This window comes from Pipra filicauda, unplaced genomic scaffold (genome assembly GCF_003945595.2).
Source record: "Pipra filicauda isolate LSUMZ 115617 unplaced genomic scaffold, ASM394559v2 scaffold5_size6683894_pilon, whole genome shotgun sequence".
Lineage (NCBI taxonomy): Eukaryota > Metazoa > Chordata > Aves > Passeriformes > Pipridae > Pipra > Pipra filicauda.
In genome coordinates, this window is record NW_024104754.1 from 4,384,111 (window position 1) to 4,403,067 (window position 18,957).

An 18,957-nucleotide genomic window follows, 5' to 3' on the forward strand; every position below is an offset into this window, starting at 1 on the left:
CAATAGCCACTTAAGAACTTGGTATCAAGATCATTAGAGAATATTAAAGAATAAGTTGTTCAGAAACAAGCGAGCTAATTAACAACACAGTTTTCTGGAATTTCTTTCAGGTCACAGATGTTGAGTGGCCTCTTGTCTGAAATGGTGTTGTTGAATGGTGACCTTAAGACACCTCCATTTCCTTGCCCTATTACTTACTTAGTTTAGAAGAAAAGTAAGTGACTACATTCCTGGTATTACTAAGTGTTCCATAATGTATGTGGCTTCTTACTTAATCTTTCTACGGATTTTATATGAAAACTTACTCTGACACCACCATAATCCCACTTAATGTTTTTCCTGCTTCAACTCTTGGAAACTGAACACCAAAAAGTTCTGTTACTTAATGAATTCCATAACTTTATTCAACCACATTCAAAATGAGATTTGCAGTTTCAGCTGAGAGAATAAAGCATTTTTTTCCAAGAAGCTTATTCTAGAGGTTACACAAAAAATAGTGTGTCAAGGGATTCTTCTATGGAGGTCTTTGCTTTAATAGGAAAACAACTGTGGTTCTTTGTATGGCAGGGTCTCCAGAATGAGTCTTTGTTGCACAGAGACTCTGTGCAGATCTGGAACTGCCAGTTTGAGAAATGGGGAAAACATAAACCAGCATCATACAACCTGTTTGTCTTTGCTTAATGAATAGTGTAGGCTCGGTAATTTATAGAATGCTGTAAATCTACTTTTTTTCCCCAAGGTATTTGCCCTTTTTCCCCCCTTTCTCTTATTGAAATTTGCTGGCAGTGGCATCTAGTTCTCCAGGGATTTCAACCGATTTTCTTGGACAACACAATCTATTTTCCGTCTTGTTACCATGATCCAGAGAGCAGGGCTAAGCTGGGGGATGTAAATAGTAGGAGTGCAGTTTGCTAAGAGAGGTCTCAGAGCCATGCCTGGAGAGGAGGACAGTGTGCCAGCCCTGGGGACAGGGAGTGACCAGGCTCTAGCAGAAGGACCAGGGTGCCAGAGGCGAGTCATTAACCAGACAGGTGAGTCTGAAACCTCTCTCCTCCACAGCAGGGTGATCTGTGCCACTCAGCAGGTCCTCTACACAACACAGTCCAGCTTCCCGTTTCCAAAGATGTGTTTAAGCTACCAAGGATGTCGTAAAAGCCGTGATGGAGAATCTACAGAAAAAACTCCAACCAACCAAAAAACAACAAAACCCCCTAATACAGATTAAACCAAAGGAGTGATTTCTACCGCAGCTTTCTAGAGCATGTAATGTGTGTTTTTACAACCTCCCATTATTGGCTGACAAAGAGTGATCGGCTAACGCAGTGAACACTGCGGGAGGGTGACGGTGCAGGGTTGGGTGTCGTGCTTGTGTCACCAATCCTGGGTGGGGAAAGGCCCTTACGCGGCTGCTGACAGCCCAGTCCCTCGGCGGCACCCCTTTGTCTGACACCATCCTCCCGCCCCTGGCACGGAGATCCCTCTCTCTCCAGCGCAGCCCCGCTGTTGCCCACGTGCTTTCCCGTTTAATTCCAGACCTGATGTCATGACCGAAGCCCATGACTCGGTCCCCGCCGCTGCCCCGTTTCTCCGACACGCCGGCAGCAGCTTGACTCTGGGCTTTGCCCGGCGCACCGGGGCCGGCTGCGGGAGCGGACAGCGAGGTGCGGTGCGGTGCCGAGCCCCGGCGCCGCCCCGCCGCTGCGCGCACAGGGCCGCGGCCGCGCTCGGCTGAGCATCCCTGCGCCGCCCGCCCCTGCCCAGCCCAGCCCCCGGTACCTGTGCCCGGGGGCAGCGCGGGGCCACCCGCCGCAGGTGGGTCCCGCCGGCGCAGGGGGCACCTTGGCCGGCGGGCGGGGGCGGGGGGCGGCGCGGCGGGGCTGCGGCGGCGGCTGCCCGCCCCCTCTCTCCCTCCCTCCGTCGGGCGGGGAGTGCGGGGAGCGGCGGGGCGCAGCCTCCCGGGCCGCAGCGGGGATGCGCCGCGGAGCCCTGCGAGGAGGTGGGCGCTGAGCAGCGGCGCTGGAGGCGCGCAGGGACCGGTGCCCGGAGCCGGAGCGGCGGGACGGGCCGTTCTGAGAGGCGCGGGTCGGGGCGGGTCGCGGCGGGGGCCGGGGTCGGCGGGCCCCGGGGGCTGCGCCAGGGGCCGGTGCCGCGGGGCGCGGCGGTACCGCCGGGGGTTGGGAGCGGGCCGGGGAGCAGAGGCGGCGGGGCCGGGTCCGGGGCTGGGGCTGGGGCAGTGGCAGTGGCCCGGCGGGGGCTCTGCGGCCCCGGGGCGCAGCCGGAGCATCCGGACCGCGGGGGCCGGGCCGCGGTTACGTAACGGCATCCGCGCAGGGAGATGCGCCCGTGTCAGCCCCGAGCCCGCGGCTCCGCTGTCGCTCCCCGAAGTCAGGGTTTTTTACCCCTTCCTTGCAGAGCAATTTAAAATGCCCCAATAAACTGTATGGTCTGCGAGGTTCGGTTGTAGATTAGCTATTGCCAAGTTGATACAGTTAGGATACCTTTGTTGTTTTCCTTCTGTTTCTCTCAGAACCAGGCAGGAACGGCCTGTATTCCCAATTTACTGGCAATGCTGCAAAACCTTTCCAAGTACTTTGAAGATGTATGGGTTCGTTAAAATTGACGTTTGGAAATCATCTGTTTGTCAGAAGTGCTGATGTTTAAAATGACTATCTGACGTGGGTTTTGCTATTGGCTCATCATTTCATTTCAGTTTATAATTGCTGTAGTGTGCTGTGAGGCTACATTGTTGATTTTCTTCCCAAAAGCTTCAGCAATGCAGATGCTATGGACTAACAGTAACTAAAACAAAAGACCTTGCTGTACTTCTCAGAGCAAATTAGGAAGCCAAGGTCGAACAGCGAACTGCAGCACAACTTGTATGGGGAAACAACAGAACAAAAGTATTCACAAATCTTATTAGACAGTTTAAGTGAAAAGTGTTCCTTAAATAGACTCTTACTCAGGAGATGAAAAAAAATTGCTTAGTGAAGGTGTGAGGAAATAGCTATTTTAGGACTACAATTAACTATATCAGCTCAGTTTTAATGGAACTAGTACATTTAATTGCATTCCTAACAGATTTTCTGTTCTCCAGATGATTAAGTTGCAGAATGATACCAACTCGAAGATTAAAATCTCATCAAATATCTAATGGTTTCTGTACAATGTAATTGTGTTTGGTTTATAATAGTTCTTTTCTAATAACCAGCCTTTGTCCATATAGCTGTAGCTACTATAATTAGACTTTTTTTTTCTTGATGTAAAGGACAGGACCTTGACCTTTAGAGGTTAAGCAGATGTGGTTGTTATGGATTTATACATTTAGTAAAACATTTTTCAGTATATATAATAAATAGAGTTTTCTTTTTGTTTAAAAACTACACAAGACTAGTTTCTCTTTTATTTCCTTTTAGATAAATTAACAGAGATATGTACAAGACTGATTATTTAAAAACCTTAAATAATTTATATTTAAACTACCTTTTCTGTACAAATACATGGCGGGATGTGTATCTGGACAACGATGCATTGCAGGATTTGTGACTGAAGACTCGCTATACGTTTTCCTTTGCTACTGAGGGCTGAAAGAGATACCTTTTGTTGTACTGTAGTTCAGCAAGCTTGCTTCTTCCACTTCCCATTAGTTGGCTATTGCACTCACAGATCCTTCATAGTGCTTATGATCTGTATTGATAGGGGTCTTGTTAGCAGTCTTGCTTATTACTTGCTTATTTTTTGTTCTTAGTCCATTCTGGTACTTATTCATAAATCTCTGTGATGTGAACACTGGTTCATGTATACTTGTAGGAACAAGTGTGCATTTTTTTTCCAAGTGCTGATGTTGAAAGGCTGTACTCTATGGATGTGATCTTTTATATAACCATCAAAAACATAGCTTTGCTCACAGGTGTGAGAGTTCCTGTGCATCTTAGCAGCCATTCGGACATTACTACAAAGCCACCATGGCCATGGAAAGATAAAACTTTGTGACTTCTGTGACTTCTGTAGTAGGGGAGTCCCCTGTCTCCTCTATTGCAAATGGTGGTGGAGATGGGATTACTCTCCTTTGTTACTTCTTCCTCTGGTCCATTCTGGAGACAAAAGCAGAGGGTCTTCATAGTACTGCTTCATTTTCCTTTAGTCCTCTGGCACATATATGTGTGATATGTACATGTGTTTACCCCTTGCTGCTGCACATTTCAGCTGAGGCATGGTCTGCTGATGGATTTCGTAGTGTGATGGAAGTGAATGCTTTTGTTCTTGTTTGGCCAAATACATGTGATATCAGCATGGGTTTTCTCTGCCTTTTTTTTCCCCCTCACATAATCCTTTAGAATCCTGGGAATTTACACTTCTTTACAGTGCAACTTTGCCTCAGGAGGGTTGTGTTTCTTAAGGGTCTTAGTCCTCTAGGTCAGCCTTTCTGTGCCTGTGACATGCCAGAGAACCTGCTGTCACTGCAGTGGGAGACAGGAAGGAACTGCTAGTGCTTCACTGCTAAAGATGTGTGTGTTTATATTTTTGCTGTGTGTGTATGTATACAGTGAGCCTATCCTAATGGTTTATTTAGCCCTTATGCCTTAATTATGCAAATACTTGTACTCTTTTCTAATATTTTTTTTAAAACACTGAGCAAGTCAAACAATTCTGAGAGATTTCTGGGAGGTTTTTTTTGTGTCCTTCTTTTTTTTCCTTTGTAACTAAATGCTTCATGGTTTTGAAGTTTTTAACTGTCCTGGCATGAGAAAAGGCAGCAGTTTTTGCAGATAATTTTCATGAGAAATTTTACTCTGGGCAATTATACTTAAAAAAGGAATTTCTCCAAGAACTTCCTTCAGGCTTGTGTTTCTTTCTTAAACTAAGTTTAATGAGATTAAAAAAATTCTTCACACTGGAATACTAAAGTAAATACTTTTTGGAGGGGGGAGGTTGATGTTGAATTTGCCACATCAAGGTTCTAGGTGTTGAAGGAAGCAGCAACAGGTATAATACACAAATGAACATGCTCAGGCCGTTTGAGGGATGTTGGGTTTTTGGCAGGTTTAAAACATGTCTTTGGTCATAGATAGGGAGACTCCAGCTGCCAAAAGTCTAGTGACAAGGTAGTTGTATAGTAAGGTGCCAGGTAACAAACTCAATTTGGTTGTAATATGAAATATTAAGGAATATGTAATTATAGAGCTATAGAATGGTTTGGGTTGGAAAGGACCTTTACAGGTCCTCTAGTCCAACCCTCTGCAATGAGAAGGGACATCTTCAACTAGACCAAGTTGCTCAGAGCCCCATCCGACCTGGCCTTGGATGTTTTCAGGGATGGAGCATCTACTACCTCTCTGGGCAACCTATTCCAGTGTTTCTCTCATCATAAAAAAATTTATCCTTGTATCTAGTCTGAATCTATGAAGTGTTACTCCTTGTCCTATTGCTATTGTCCTAGGACTACTAGTAGAGTTCCTGCTATGAGTGGTGTTATTATGTTTGTAAATAATGTCACCATGTCCATACCACAGTTTTCTTAGCTATAAATACAAACCCACAGCTTTCAGCTATTTCCTGTAAGTCAGAATACAGACATGGAGGCAGTTAAAAGGGGTTTTTTTAAATGCCTCTGCTGTATATATCCTGACGAATGGTGTTTCTGGCATGTCTCTCTTTTGGGGTTGATCCTTTAAAAAGAGTTGGAAAAGGATGGAAGAACATTTTGGTGCTGGTAGCTGATAAACCAGTGGAAGGGAGGACAGCTAAATGTGGAATCTGAGAGAAGACCCCGAGAGTTACCATGTATAGGCAGTCAAACTCATGTATTTTAGGGAAACTTCTGGGCTGCACAGACCGTTAAGATATTAAGGGAGGAAAAAAGTGAACAGTGCCAAAATACTAGAGACAACTGTTAAAAGAGGAAAAATCAGGGTTGGTTTTGTTGCTGTTGTTTTTAGTTTTTTAGTCAGGGTTGGCCCAAGTGACATCTGAAGGGTCCTTCCAACCTGAATTATTCTGTAATTCTGTTTTGGCGTGAAAGGTGAAACCCAGAAAATTGATAATTTTCTGTTAACAGTCAAAAATAGATGGTACTCAGAAACTCTGAATTATTTTTTTTCTGCATATGTATATTAATCCTACAGAATTTCAGATAGTTTATAAGCTGGTTCCAAGTGAAATGTGTCACTATTTGCTGAGGGCTATTTACATAGGGGGTAGCAGCAGGTAGGGAGATGCTGAATTTCCAAGCTTTTCCTTCTGAGAAATCTACAGGCTGGTCGCTTAAATGGTTTCAGTGTGAGCCCCACCATCACCAGCTCAGAAACTGAAAAAGATTTTATGTCATTGCTTATTACCTATAACTTTAAAAAGAGAAGTTTAGAAGGAAGGAGTAGTAAGTTGAAGAAAAGTAAGAGGATAGGTCTGGAATGTATGGCAGCTGTAAACTCCTTAAACTAGGAGAGCTTTATAATGATTCTTAGAAATGTTCACTGTAGCAGAGAGAATAGATGCATTTTGAAATGAAGTTAAATAATTCCTTTTTTTTTTTTAGTTCCTTAAAAGTGAATATATTTTAATACTAATTGAGAGCACATCTCATAAAGGAAATAATGGATATATTAATTTGAGGTGTAAAGGAAAGAAGTCTCTAATTGATTGTGAACTTAATATGGAATTGCAAGAATTTTAGGTAGCAGGTGTCATGTTGCACTAGATTTGAAGATTAAGTTTTCTACAAAAAACTAATTTTTTGGGGGGAAACTTGGCTTTCTTGTCTTCTTGCTGGAGGATGGAACCTGTACTTCTATCAGAGTGCAGTCCCTAGGCATATCTTGAAGGTTCTGTGTTCCTCAATCAAATATTTCACATTTTTGGAACTTAAGCCCTCCTTCCACTCCAATGAATCTTTTCCTCCTTATTTTGGGATGCTGAGAATCCAGTGGATAAGCTGAATCCACCCAGAATTTAGCAGATAGAAAGTCCAGTCTTGGTTATGATCTCTCACAGTGCTATCTGACTGCTTGCATTCAAAACTCTGCTAAAATAGGTGTTTTATTTTCCCTTTCTTACGGTGGAAATTGAGAGATGGAAATGATTCTAGCCTATAAACCACATAAAACCCCCAGTAGTTTTCAGTTCTCATGAAAAATGTGAAAATCACAAAAATCATGCTTAGCCCCTATTGAATTTCACGTTTTTAGTCCAAACAGAGATGCAAAGGAACTGATGGGTTCTCTACCTAAAAGGCTGAATTAAGTGATCTCTGTGGTATTGAATGAAGTCCCACTCTCTAATGCAAAGGCTGTATTGGTGGTACGAAGCTTTTCTGTAGTATCTGTTGTTTCCAATTAATTTAATGAATTGTGATTGTGAAGGATGCAGAGGTATTAAAATGATGTGTTGGATCTTTACATCAGGACAGTAGGGCATATATCTGGTATTGCCTTGTTATGACAACAAGCAAACCTGAAGTAAGTAACATTTGTCTGAGAACAATCTATAGATTGATTTCAAGATACCTTGTCTTGGAATGTGATATCCTTTTTCAGATGATGAAGTGAAAAGTTTTCTGTTGAGAAATGTAATAAGTTCAGGTTGCCCAAAGAAGAGGCTGTATGAAACTTGTGCCATGGGGTGAAGGCTACCTGCTCAGATAGAGGAGACCTCGGCTACATCTGCCCACCTCTAACTGATCTGATTAATCCTGGAAAATGAAAAAACAATAGAAGAAATTCGTTCTGTAGCAGTTGCTAACTTCATGCTTCCTGTAACATGTTTGAAGTGGGAGACCAAAGAATTACAGAAACCTTAGTGATGACTGCTAGTTGACCTTAGATATGGACCATGGAATTGATGAGACCTTTGATGGCTCATGCTGACAGTTTAAATGAGAAGGGAATAAATAATTACAGCAATAACCCCACGTGTGGGGGAGCATTACAAGGGATATGCACATACCTCTGCCAATTGGAAGGCTGAGCTGGAGGGGAACAGCCTTGTGCGAGGTCCAGGCCACTGGTCAGGACTTTGACACACTGAGCAGCTGGGGTGAGCATTCTGTTCCTCAGGGTCTCTGGTGTCAGTGTCACTTGGACCTTGATTTGTGTGTATCCTGGAGCAGACAAGCTGGAATAGAAATGCCACACTCATCCTGCTTAATAAAACGCTACTAAATTATGTGATACAGTGGTGTTTCTCTATCCTTGCAGCTATCCCACTATCCTCTTCCCCTGTGACAAACCCAATGTGGATACGGTGATCTTACATGGGATTTGGGTCAAGAGGATTTTCTTTGAACATCCTACAGGAACGGTACCAGGCTGATGATTCTTCTTCCCATTTCACCTCTGCCTTTACCGTCTCTGTCCTGTGTGTGGTCAAACTGCATCTGCAGTGGGACTACAGATGGCCTCTTGTCCCCACTTCTACTCTATGACGATTTTTATGCCTAACCTACTCAGGGATGCCTGACATCATTTTGATCTTGTTCAGGAAAACAGCTTTTAACTATTTCTTCCTTTCTGCTTTTGAAAATAAAATTCAATCTTGTTTGAAAAGAAGTGGCACTATGATTGGAGAAGTGGTAAAGAAATAAACCCTGTGAGAAATAAACCCTGAGAGAAATAAACACTGTTGCTCATCTTCTTAGATTATGATTTTTGAGATTTTGGCCACAAGATAAAAGTTTCTTCAATTAATTTAGTTTCTAGAGTAGGAAAACATTTAGGGTAATGATAGAGAACAGTTTATTTTCTTTTATACCTTTATATTCAGGATGCTAGTTTGTCATGTTGTCTCCTGGTAAGGATTGATCTAGGGAAAATGGAAAGGCAGAATCACTAATGGAGAACTACAGAAATGGCAACAAAGGTACCAGATAAAGGGACTTTCAGCTTGAAAATTGGAAGGTGGAATGTTTAGTTTAGTGATTAATGTTTCTTTTAGAGTGGAGTGGGTCAGCTGGGTGAGAATACGGTGGCTGGTGGTGGAAATGATACTTGGTTAAAAGGAAGAAGCTTCAACATAAAACAGCTTGCTGAGATCTGAAACTTGGCAGTTGGTGTTGAGTCATCTTGAGGTCCCTCTGACCCCAGTGTGAGCATGACATATGCATCCCTCTGGTAGGTCTCTTTCCTATATAAAGTCTGTGTTTCTTGGTTTTAATCTGTTTCTGGAAAACGAGCTTCATAAGATATTTGCAAAAAATGAGAAAGATGGGAATGATCTAAAAGGGAGCTATAGAGTAGTCAGAGGATGAGTCTGGATGTAAAGTATCAGTGTGCCCCTGGTACTGGAAGGTCACCTCTGTAGCCATACAAATTCTGTGTCTTTCTTTGTAGTGGTTGAGGAATGTGTAAAATCCATCTCATTTTCCCCCTCTTCTGGTCAGCTGAATGCAAGTTTTCTTTCCAAGTTCGCCTGTGCCTGACAGCTGTGTTCTGTAACACAGAAGTGTGTTCTGTCACTGTGTAACTTCTAGTTATGTATGACCTATAGTCAGGTCATACATAGTTGCTACATGGTTTAATGTTCTTGAGTGACATAATTGTGGGCAAAAATAATGCATCCTCTGACTGAAGAAAAAAAAAAAGAGTTCTATAACTCCCCTTAACTGTGACCTGTATTTGTGTGGGTGTAAAATATGCTGTGGGAAGCTAAATGTAAATTATATGGTGTTCCACTGAGCAGGCTTTTCTCCCTTCTCCTAATGCCTGATAGTGTAGCCTACATGTAAAACCCATGGTCAGTTTGCAGTATGCAATGCAATGCAATTACTTTTTGCAATGCAAAATAGTCTTAAAAAAACCCAAACAAGGTATTTTCTTTAGTAGCTGCAAACTGTCTCCTGCCCAGTCATCATAAGTACCATTGTGTGAGAGAGCTTACAATGAATAACTAGAGTGGCTTCTGTCTCTAATTAATACAATAATGGTTGTGTTTTCTTTTGATTTGGATTGAAGATTAATGGGGCAGGCCTGAAATGGGCCAGAGATGAGGGTTAGAATTAGCCCAACTGACTAACCCTCAGACCCTTACAGGACTGTAATAGCTCCACATGGTTGTGGAGTGTCTGTGAGTTTAAGGGATAGAAGCAGGTTCAGAAATAATCTATTATATGCTTTTTAATTTCCACTTCTGGTGATGCAAAGATTGTGGTTGGATCTGCAAAGTAGTTGGTTGCTCTGAAGTGTAACAATGGCAGCTTGGGTTAATAGCTCCTACCATTTCCATAATGGCTGCTGTGTGTGGCCATCTGCCTAAAGAAGAGAAAGTGTGTTACAAATTTAAGTTTTGTAAGCTACATTAGGAAGAGGAGAGAGTGTCAGATTCTTGCCTTTAAAATTTACAAATTCTTATTCATAAATTTCTTTGTTTTTTTATAGTGTTTTGGCCAAAACAGTATAATGTGAATCTACAAAGGATAAGTTTGAGTAAAACAGCCATGCTGTAATCACTTGGCCTTTCCTAAAGCTGTGATTTTTTTTTTTTTTTAATTCCCTTAGGTTTTGAGTTTCCCAGTTGCAATGCCCAGACTGGTTCCCCAGAGGCTACGTAACAGATCGCTGCTCATAGTTCTCCTGATACTTTGTGCCTTCCCAAGTGTCTCATTTTTCTCCTGACTGTATGGCCTTTATAGTTCCAAATATATACTTGTCCTCTATGATGTGTGCACATTCTAATAGTTGAGATGTTACTCAAACTGTTAATGCACTGTTAATGTACGAGGGCTGTGCACGGGGTGGGGGAGGAAGCATCATTTCCTCCAACTCTGATACTGCTGCCTGCCCAATCCAGACCTGTACTGGCTCTTGGCTGCCAGCTCATAGTGCAAATAAAGGGTGATATCATTGTCCTCTGCCACCTTACAGTATTTCTGGTATAAATAACTTCTGATATATTCATTATTAGATTTCCCTCTCAATGTTCTTTAGAATTTTGAGATATTTATTCAGTATTTGAAAATCTTTGTGCTTTCTTCTTAACTTTGTGAGTGTATTAACTCAATAATTTTGCATAAAACTATCAAATGTCAGTCGTAAATGTATGCTATTTCTCTTTACTTTTCCATATACTATTTCATATTTGAATTGTTTTAAAGGTACACAGCATTCTTTTGTAAAGTTAAATACATTGACTTTAGCATCTTCTACATTTTCTTCATTCTTTTGCACATGTATTTTTTTGTAGTAAGTCAGTAAAAATAATTTAAAAGATGCAGTAAGGAATTATGCTGTGTGAAAAATAGGTAGATAGGGATAAAATAAGGACTTGATAAACATGGTGAATTTCCCTTGAGGGCAACAGAAGTATGATAGTTTACATCAGTTGAAGGGGTTTTAAATACAGTAAACCAGAACTATTTAAGCTGTCATTGATGTAAATTAGGCTCATAGCTCCCTCTAGAAAAAGGGCAATATCTCATAACAAAAAAGATTTATTTCTTGATGCCACTACATGGGTTCAATTGTAAGCTCTCTATCTGTTTTCCTTTGGTTCTCCTGCTTTGTCTGGTTGTGGACACTGTGCTCAGTGCTGAGGCACACAGAACATGCTTGTGGAGGGCATAGCAGCTGCAGAGATTCTGTACTTCAACAACTATGGCAACATTTCCACATTGAAAGCTGATGGAAACAAACTGCTCTTTAGGCTACAGATACCTTGAGGAACACATAGTTCTGTTTTCCTGGCTGATTCTTGGGAAGTTTGCCATGAGAACTGTGTCATACCTTTGTGATGTAACACTCAGAAAACCACCAACAATGTCTAAATCTGTTTGTAGATGTAATTTCTTATAAATAATGCAATGAGTACAAACTAATTTCAAAACTAATTTTTTTAAAGCCGAATGCACCAGGGGTATGTTCATTACCTCTGGCTTTCCAGCACTGACACATGCTTCCTCAGCTCTTGCCCTCTGTCATTCTGCCTCTCCACAGGTCACTCCCTACCCTTTAATTCACTGCTCTCTGAATTTCAGTCCTGTGCCAGGGCTCACCCATCCTTCAGGGTACGTCCCCTTGTTCCGGCTGCCGATGCTCCGTGCCTCTTCTCTCCAGCTGCCAGTCCTGCATCCCGGCTGATGCAGTCTTCTGTGCTTCTCCTGGGTGTCCTTAGGCACCTCAGGAGATCCTTGGCAGGTATTGTCAGAGACTGGGAAATATGAGAGGAAAAAACCTTTGAGAGCAAAATGCCTGAATATTCACATGCTTACATACCAAGGAAAATCAGTTATTTTCCTACCGGTCTTTATGCCTAGTAGCAGTGTAAGGTGCCATTTCTTAATGGCAGCAAGTGAAATATTTTTGCACTTGAAGTTGGTCATTCTGTCGAGGTGGGTTATACATTTCAACCATGCTGAAGCAGATTTAAACATAATGCTGCAACATCCAAATGCAAGTTTCTCGTTTAGAAGGACAAGTCTGAACAGAATTAAATGTCTGTGTGTGTTGTGAGATCCAGAAAGTAATTCAGGCAGACCTTTCTGAAATTATTCTTTTTAAACAATCTCAGTATTCTGCAAAAATGACTTTCAATTCTTTAGTTTCCCACAGGTTACAGCACAGAAAATCAATACTTTTTCAGCTAATGTCAATTTTTTCCATTAAAGGATAAATGAGGAAGTGTGAAGGTTCTAGTCTTCTCCGACTTCTGTGTACTTCCCAGACAGCTAATTTTAATTTATCTTTATATTTTTTATAGTGTGTACTTACTGCTTGTCATTTTATTCTCATTGCCAAACATTGCTTATGTTTATGAGTTAAATACTCAAATAATGATGGAACTGTGGTGTGTGTTTAAAGCCTTTGTTCAAGTACAGCAAGTTAAAAGGGTGAATGTTTTTTGAGGAAATTAAACTTGGTAAGAAACTGAAAACAATGCCTATCATGGGTTAGTTTTTTGCTCATTTGGAAATGTGCTGGCTTGTGTTATCTTTGTAATCACTGAAATTTGTCAGTGTTTAACTGTTGATACTTTGCAGGGTTTGGTCAGTTTAATTTTTACAAACTAAAATATGACAAGACAGGATAGACAGTTTACAAATACTTTCGAAGACTAAAACATAAATATTTGAAAGGAATGCATTGTAGACTTCAAACTCATAGCCTGTTGTCTTGCTGAGGGTCTGACTGGAGTGGTGGGCAAGTGGAGACCGGCGCCCTGGGCAGCTTTAGAATGTGGTAAAAGAAAAGAAAAAATTAAATGTCCTAACTTTTTTCAAATGCATAGGCAAAGTTTTGCTTTGTAGAATAGATGCAATTTTCCTGTTTCAGGAAGCTTGTTAAAAATCAGAAAAAATAAAGATGAATTTGAGATTTTCTTTCCAGACCACTGTAATTTTGAGCCGAATATCTACAGTGCTTTTCCCCCCCCTTGTTAATCAGCCTTTTGGAATTTTTATAGTCAGGAAGCTGTCCAAAAACACTTATTTGTCAGCTGTCACTATGTAGCATTAATACAATTAACCTTACAAGTCCTTTTTTCTTCCGTAGTATATTTGCTTGGTAGTCTTTCAAGGATCATTTTGCTGCTATTTTCTGTTGTTGATTAATTTTGGGACAGGTATTGCATACAGCAGGGGAGTTTTTCTTCTGTGTAAATGGCTATGGGCATCTTGGCTGAGGTTACTGACACATATTTGGCTAAATGCTGACTTACCAGCTATTGTGAAGGATTGAAGAATGTCAAAAAAATAAACTGAATTACTTAAGAAAATTAGTGTTGCCCTTACAGTTGGAGTGATCTGTGAAGGCAGAAAAAAATTTGCAAGAGACCTTGAAAGTCAATATTGAGATAAAATAAGTGTCATCATTAACAAAATATTTTATGATGTTGGGGTATGAAACTGCCTTAAAAAGAAAAGTGGCTAAGAAAGGTATCATTATTCATTCAGTGGCAATATGCACATTAGTGAATAGTTTCAGTTGAACTCACTTTTGAGTAGAACTTGGATGCTTTTGTGTAATTCAGTTTTCTGGTATAAGTCTCTGAAGGTATATTTATTTAATATAATGACAGTATTATGACTGGTGATAAAATTTTTTGGGGGATAACATTTATGTGTAAATGAATCAAAATATATTTTCACTGTCTAGATGATAGGTGGCTCAGAATCAATGCATTTTATGATAGTGAGTTTACAAATACTGAGTTGCCCTAACCTGAGTTTATAGTTTGTGAACGGTAACAAGGAGCAGAAGGAGAAATTTTATCTATATTTCTATTCTTATGGTATCTTTTATGATATTTAATATAGTAGCATTTTATCATTTATACTTTTGGCATTAATCTTGCATGAAATACTTTTTTCGGGATTATTCTTATGCCTAGATGTTGCTGTTGAATAATGTTAGGAGATTGCTCAGTAACTCAGGAACATTCAACAGGAAGCTTAAAAAGAATTTGCTGTACTTCAAACCATGGGTGATAGGACATTAGAAGCTCAGAAAAACTTGATGACTTGAGTTGCAACTTCTGACACAGATCGTGAGGGCTGGAGCACATCTCTTATGAAGAAAGGCTGAGAGAATTGGGGTTGTTCAGCCTGGAGAAGAGAAAGCTCCAGGGAGACTTTACAGCACCTTCCATTATCTAAAGGGAGCCTTTTTATAAGGGCGTGTAGTGACAGGACCAAGGGGTAATGGCTTTAAACTGAAAGAGGGTGGGTTAAGATTAGATATAAGGAAAAAATTCTTTACTTGAGGGTGGTGAGGCACTGGAACAGGTTGCCCAGAGAAACTGTGGCTGCCCCCTCCCTGGAAGCATTCAAGGCCAGGTTGGATGGGGCCCTGAGTAACCTGGTCTAGGGGAAGGTAGCCCATGGCAGGGGGGTTAGAACTAGATGATCTTTAAGGTCCCTTTCAGCCCAAACTATTCTGTGCTTCTATATTTAGGTCTTCATGGCCAACAAAATATGAAGTGAACCCTTCTATCCATTTTTCTGCTTTGGTGGTGGTACATAAATCTTCTGTTTCATAAACATGTGTGATTCCCCTGAAGAGGGAAGAGGATGCTTGTATTTTGGTCACCAGTTTTATTCATGCAAGTTTATCATTAGAATCCTGCCCATATTTTGTTGAAGCTTGTTCTGGAAAATCCAAATTTGTCAACATCTTACATGAGAATAAGAAACTCTGAGTGGGAACAGTGCTCCCTGATTTGTCAAAGTCAGTGAGCAGAGGGAGGTGGAATACTTAATGAAGACTGTTTGATTGGAGTTTGTGACAGCCAGCACATCCTCTCGGCTCTGGCCAAGACCACAGATGAAATCTTATGGCAACTGTTAACAGCAAAGGTGGAGGTGTGGATGGAATCCTGGCAACAGGGGATTTAATGATACAAGAATGAAGTCTGATGTCATCATGAAAGAAAATTTTAAGTGTCCTGTCTAACAGTAATAAATGCCTCCTCTTCGGGTTGACAGTCAGTCCTAATAGAATTGCAGGTGAATGGTGAACTGCTTCCTTCTGAGATATCATTATGAGAGTAATTGAAACAACCAGATTTATGTTCAGCTGCTTACTGCTCGAGGTCTCTTTTTTATCTTTAAACCAGTGTTAATTTAGGTCACCCTTTAATAGACTCACGTATGCTTTCTCTCGAATGTATGTCTCTATATGATGTCTAGAGATATCATGTTAATTTTGGTGCTAGTGTATTGTATGACATTTCAGTTTATAATCTTTGATATAAAAACAACAGGGCTTTCAAAATAATTTGATAGTTTACACTATGTATTTATTTATTTTGGGCATCTTTCTATATTCCTACTTCTAAGTATAGTACCAAGTCCTTAAAAAGTATTTCTTATATTGACAATCAGCATGGATACACAAGTGCAGCAAGAGTCTGTGATTCTGTAATATTTCTGCCCTATGATTTGAAGTGTTCAAGTCCTCCTTAAGTAGATGAAGAGCTACAGGTGCTGCAGACTTTGAGGCCTGCACATAAATACTGTAAGAGCAAAAGTGTTTTCCAAAAATTAGCTCATAATTGAAAACAGAATGAAAATAGAAAAAAATCCACAAAAGTTACTTTTTTCCTTTGTAACACGAAATTAGTGCAAGTAATGTTGTAAGTCATTTGCTCACATAGCTCTGCAGAAAATTAACACACTGCCAATAGTAATAGTTGTAGGGACAGACAAGTCTTACTTTAATTTTCCTGTTATTTATCTCCTGAATACAGTCCACCAACGTCACTTGTTTTTTTAATGTTTCAGAGTGCATAATAATTAATAATAGAGAAATATGACTCCTGTTGTGTCTTCCCCCAGGCTTAAATAATAATGTTTTGTCATATCTATTTATATTGTGTATGTTAAAGTGTCATTATGAAATTGGAAATGCCTCTTGAGTATGTTTTATGAAAGTTGAAGGCCCGTGAGTGCTAATGGTGGGATATCGCTGACCTTGTTGGTGTATTAAGTGCTTGTGGTAACATTTTAGGATGCAGAACATTTTGATAGTCAGTTATCTGTGACATGGGCCTCTCAGATGGTCTTGTTGTTCGAGTGTTCTCACTGGTAAAATCTGCTTTCTTATGTTAAAGAACTGGAGTTCTTTCCTTGGACTGGGGAAAATGCCTGAAAATGTGAAACGTGTGGAAGGAGCCACCCATTATGGCTAAGGAAGTATTTTTGCAAAAAAAAAATAATTGCAAGTACATGCAAATCTAGGTAAACAAACACTATATCAGAGCTTTCTGACCAGTTGTGGATAAATAAGTACCTGAAATTGCTACAGTTACATCTCTTACTCTGTCTACTGGGAACTATTCTCAAGCTTTGGGAACTGGCATGATCCATGAGGAGAAAAAAGGGTTACAGTCAAGATTCCTTAGAGTACTGCTAATGGCTTTGAAATATTTTTTGTTGCCTTTTTTCCTCTCCTCGACGTGAAAGGTGAGCACAGGATGGATGTGGTAGATTAAGTCTGCTGAGCCTGGTGTCCTGCCCTTGACAGTAACTCAAAGCAGGGAACACAACACACTGCTCTTACTAACACTTTTCCTCCACTCTTGGACTGGGAAGTGTCACAGGGAGTTTAAGATACATCCAAGTAAGGATACTTGGTCCAGTCAATTCCTGGACCATATATTTGGCATGTATATGTGCTTGCTATAGCGTGCTACAGTAAGTGTAGGTTTGGAGAAACTCAGGAAGGATAGACTTTGCTTCCAGTAATATTGGTGTAGGCTGGGGAAACCTTTGTATTACAGGGCAGAGACTGAAGTGAAAACAGAGTAAACATGATTAAAAGAAAAATTTGGGTAATTTTTCATCTTTCTGCTATAGTCTTAAAAGATCTGCTGTAAGTTTCTGCATGGCTCCAGGGGCAATGAAAACCAAAGAGTTTCAGGTGGATCTGTACCTCCTGTGTGCCAGGCAGAAAATAGAGGCAATACTGGGATCCAGAGGATTTTGTACTGTTGGATTAGGAACTGTAATTTATCGGTTTGTTAAACTCTGAAAAAAGTTTCGATTTTTGTGTCTTTGTTATTGAATTTGGATTAAATTTACCAAATACTTTACATAAAAGGGAAAATGGAGAAAATTTGAAAAGCTGAAATTTTATCTGAATACATTTGCAATGAAATGTTCATTTTGGTGTGTCTTGATCTTTAAATGGTCTTTTCCCCCCACATTACATGAAATTTCTCCTTTCTTCCTCCTTTTGGTCTCTGAACTAAAAACAAAAAGCTGCTTTTCATACAGCCAAAGTAGGTTCTTCTTTCAGTTAAGGATTTGAGGTTTATGAAACATGTCAATAAACATACCCAAGGAAAAACTTGCTTGTTCCAAAAATATAAGGCAGAGTTTCCTAGTTAAAAAAAGCTATCCCAGCATATGGTGTGTTTCTTTTGAGATGCAAAATATTCATATACTGAGATGAACCCTCTGGAGGAACTCTGAGGAAGTAGCTCTTGCTCTTAAAGCTTCTGCAGTTATTTGTTTCAGCAGACATTTATTTTATGAAAATTTTTCATCCCAATCTTTAAAGGATGTTAATAGTGCCTTGCCAAAGTGCTGTTGACAATCTGTTTCTTGTAGGATACTGTTACATATATATATATATATATAAGTTATAAATAGCTTTTTTTATGTATTTAATTTTTCAGGCCAGGAGAAACATTGAGATTTACTTTCAGCATGAGTCTAGAATAACATTGTCTCTGGCATAGTATTGCTGTAGTCTTGTATGACAACTTATGTACAGTTATATCTTACATGACTTTAATTGCAGCATATATTGGGTTTTATGTGTGGTTGACATGTTATTACATACAGGGCTGCCTGATGTATATTTTTTCGGTGCCTCACTTGTTGTAGCGGTAACCTGTGTTCGCTGCCCCTGTGCTACTGTGCTACCTTCATACAGACCAGCAGAAAAAAATCCATCTTGTTTGCTCAGCATCCCAAAAGGCAATTAGGAGTGGTTGCCCGAGCAACATAACATCCTTGTCAAATGCCACAGGGATTTCTGTTTCTGTTCCCTCACAAATGGCATGCTTCCATGCACTAAACAGTGGAGTAGCGAAGGAATGTTGTTGCTTCCCATGTGTTTTTTATCTTTGCTTGGACTCTTTTCTGCTGAAGCAAAGACACAGAGTAAACAGAGGAGTAGAGACAAAAAAAAGACAGCACGAATAAGGAAAGGAATCCTATGGGAAAGAGAAGTGGGGATGCTCTGCATTTTGGATAGAGGAACAAAGCAATGGAAAAAATCCAACAGACAAGATTGTCAATATGGAAAAAGCATTTAAACATAATAAAACCACTTAGAAAAGGAAAAAGGGAGAAAACATGGGCAATGCTGGAAGAGCAGTATAAAGGGGTAAAAATGGGAAATATTTTTTTTTAGCATCTAGTAGCTCTTACATTAAAAGTGTATGAACTGTATTTATTAATGAGATTTGTCTTGAAAAATCTGTAATACAGGCTTTTTAAATTTTTTTTTAATTTTATTTTTAATTATA

The 18,957-nt window shown here is 40.3% G+C and overlaps 1 protein-coding gene across 2 annotated transcripts in view; it reads left to right on the top strand.

Annotated features, from left to right (window-relative positions):
* Positions 1 to 1,920: 1,920 nt before the first annotated feature.
* The window catches only part of OSBPL6 (oxysterol binding protein like 6), a 99,241-nt gene continuing 82,204 nt past the window's right edge, over positions 1,921 to 18,957 (top strand). Inside the window, exon 1 of one of the 2 annotated variants that reach the window (XM_027731423.2) lies at positions 1,921 to 1,996. The gene's annotated coding sequence lies outside the window, so the exon portion shown is untranslated. Of the gene's footprint in view, positions 1,997 to 2,326; positions 2,606 to 18,957 lie in introns of those variants that run through there. The other variant, XM_039388023.1, reaches the window with a different exon arrangement.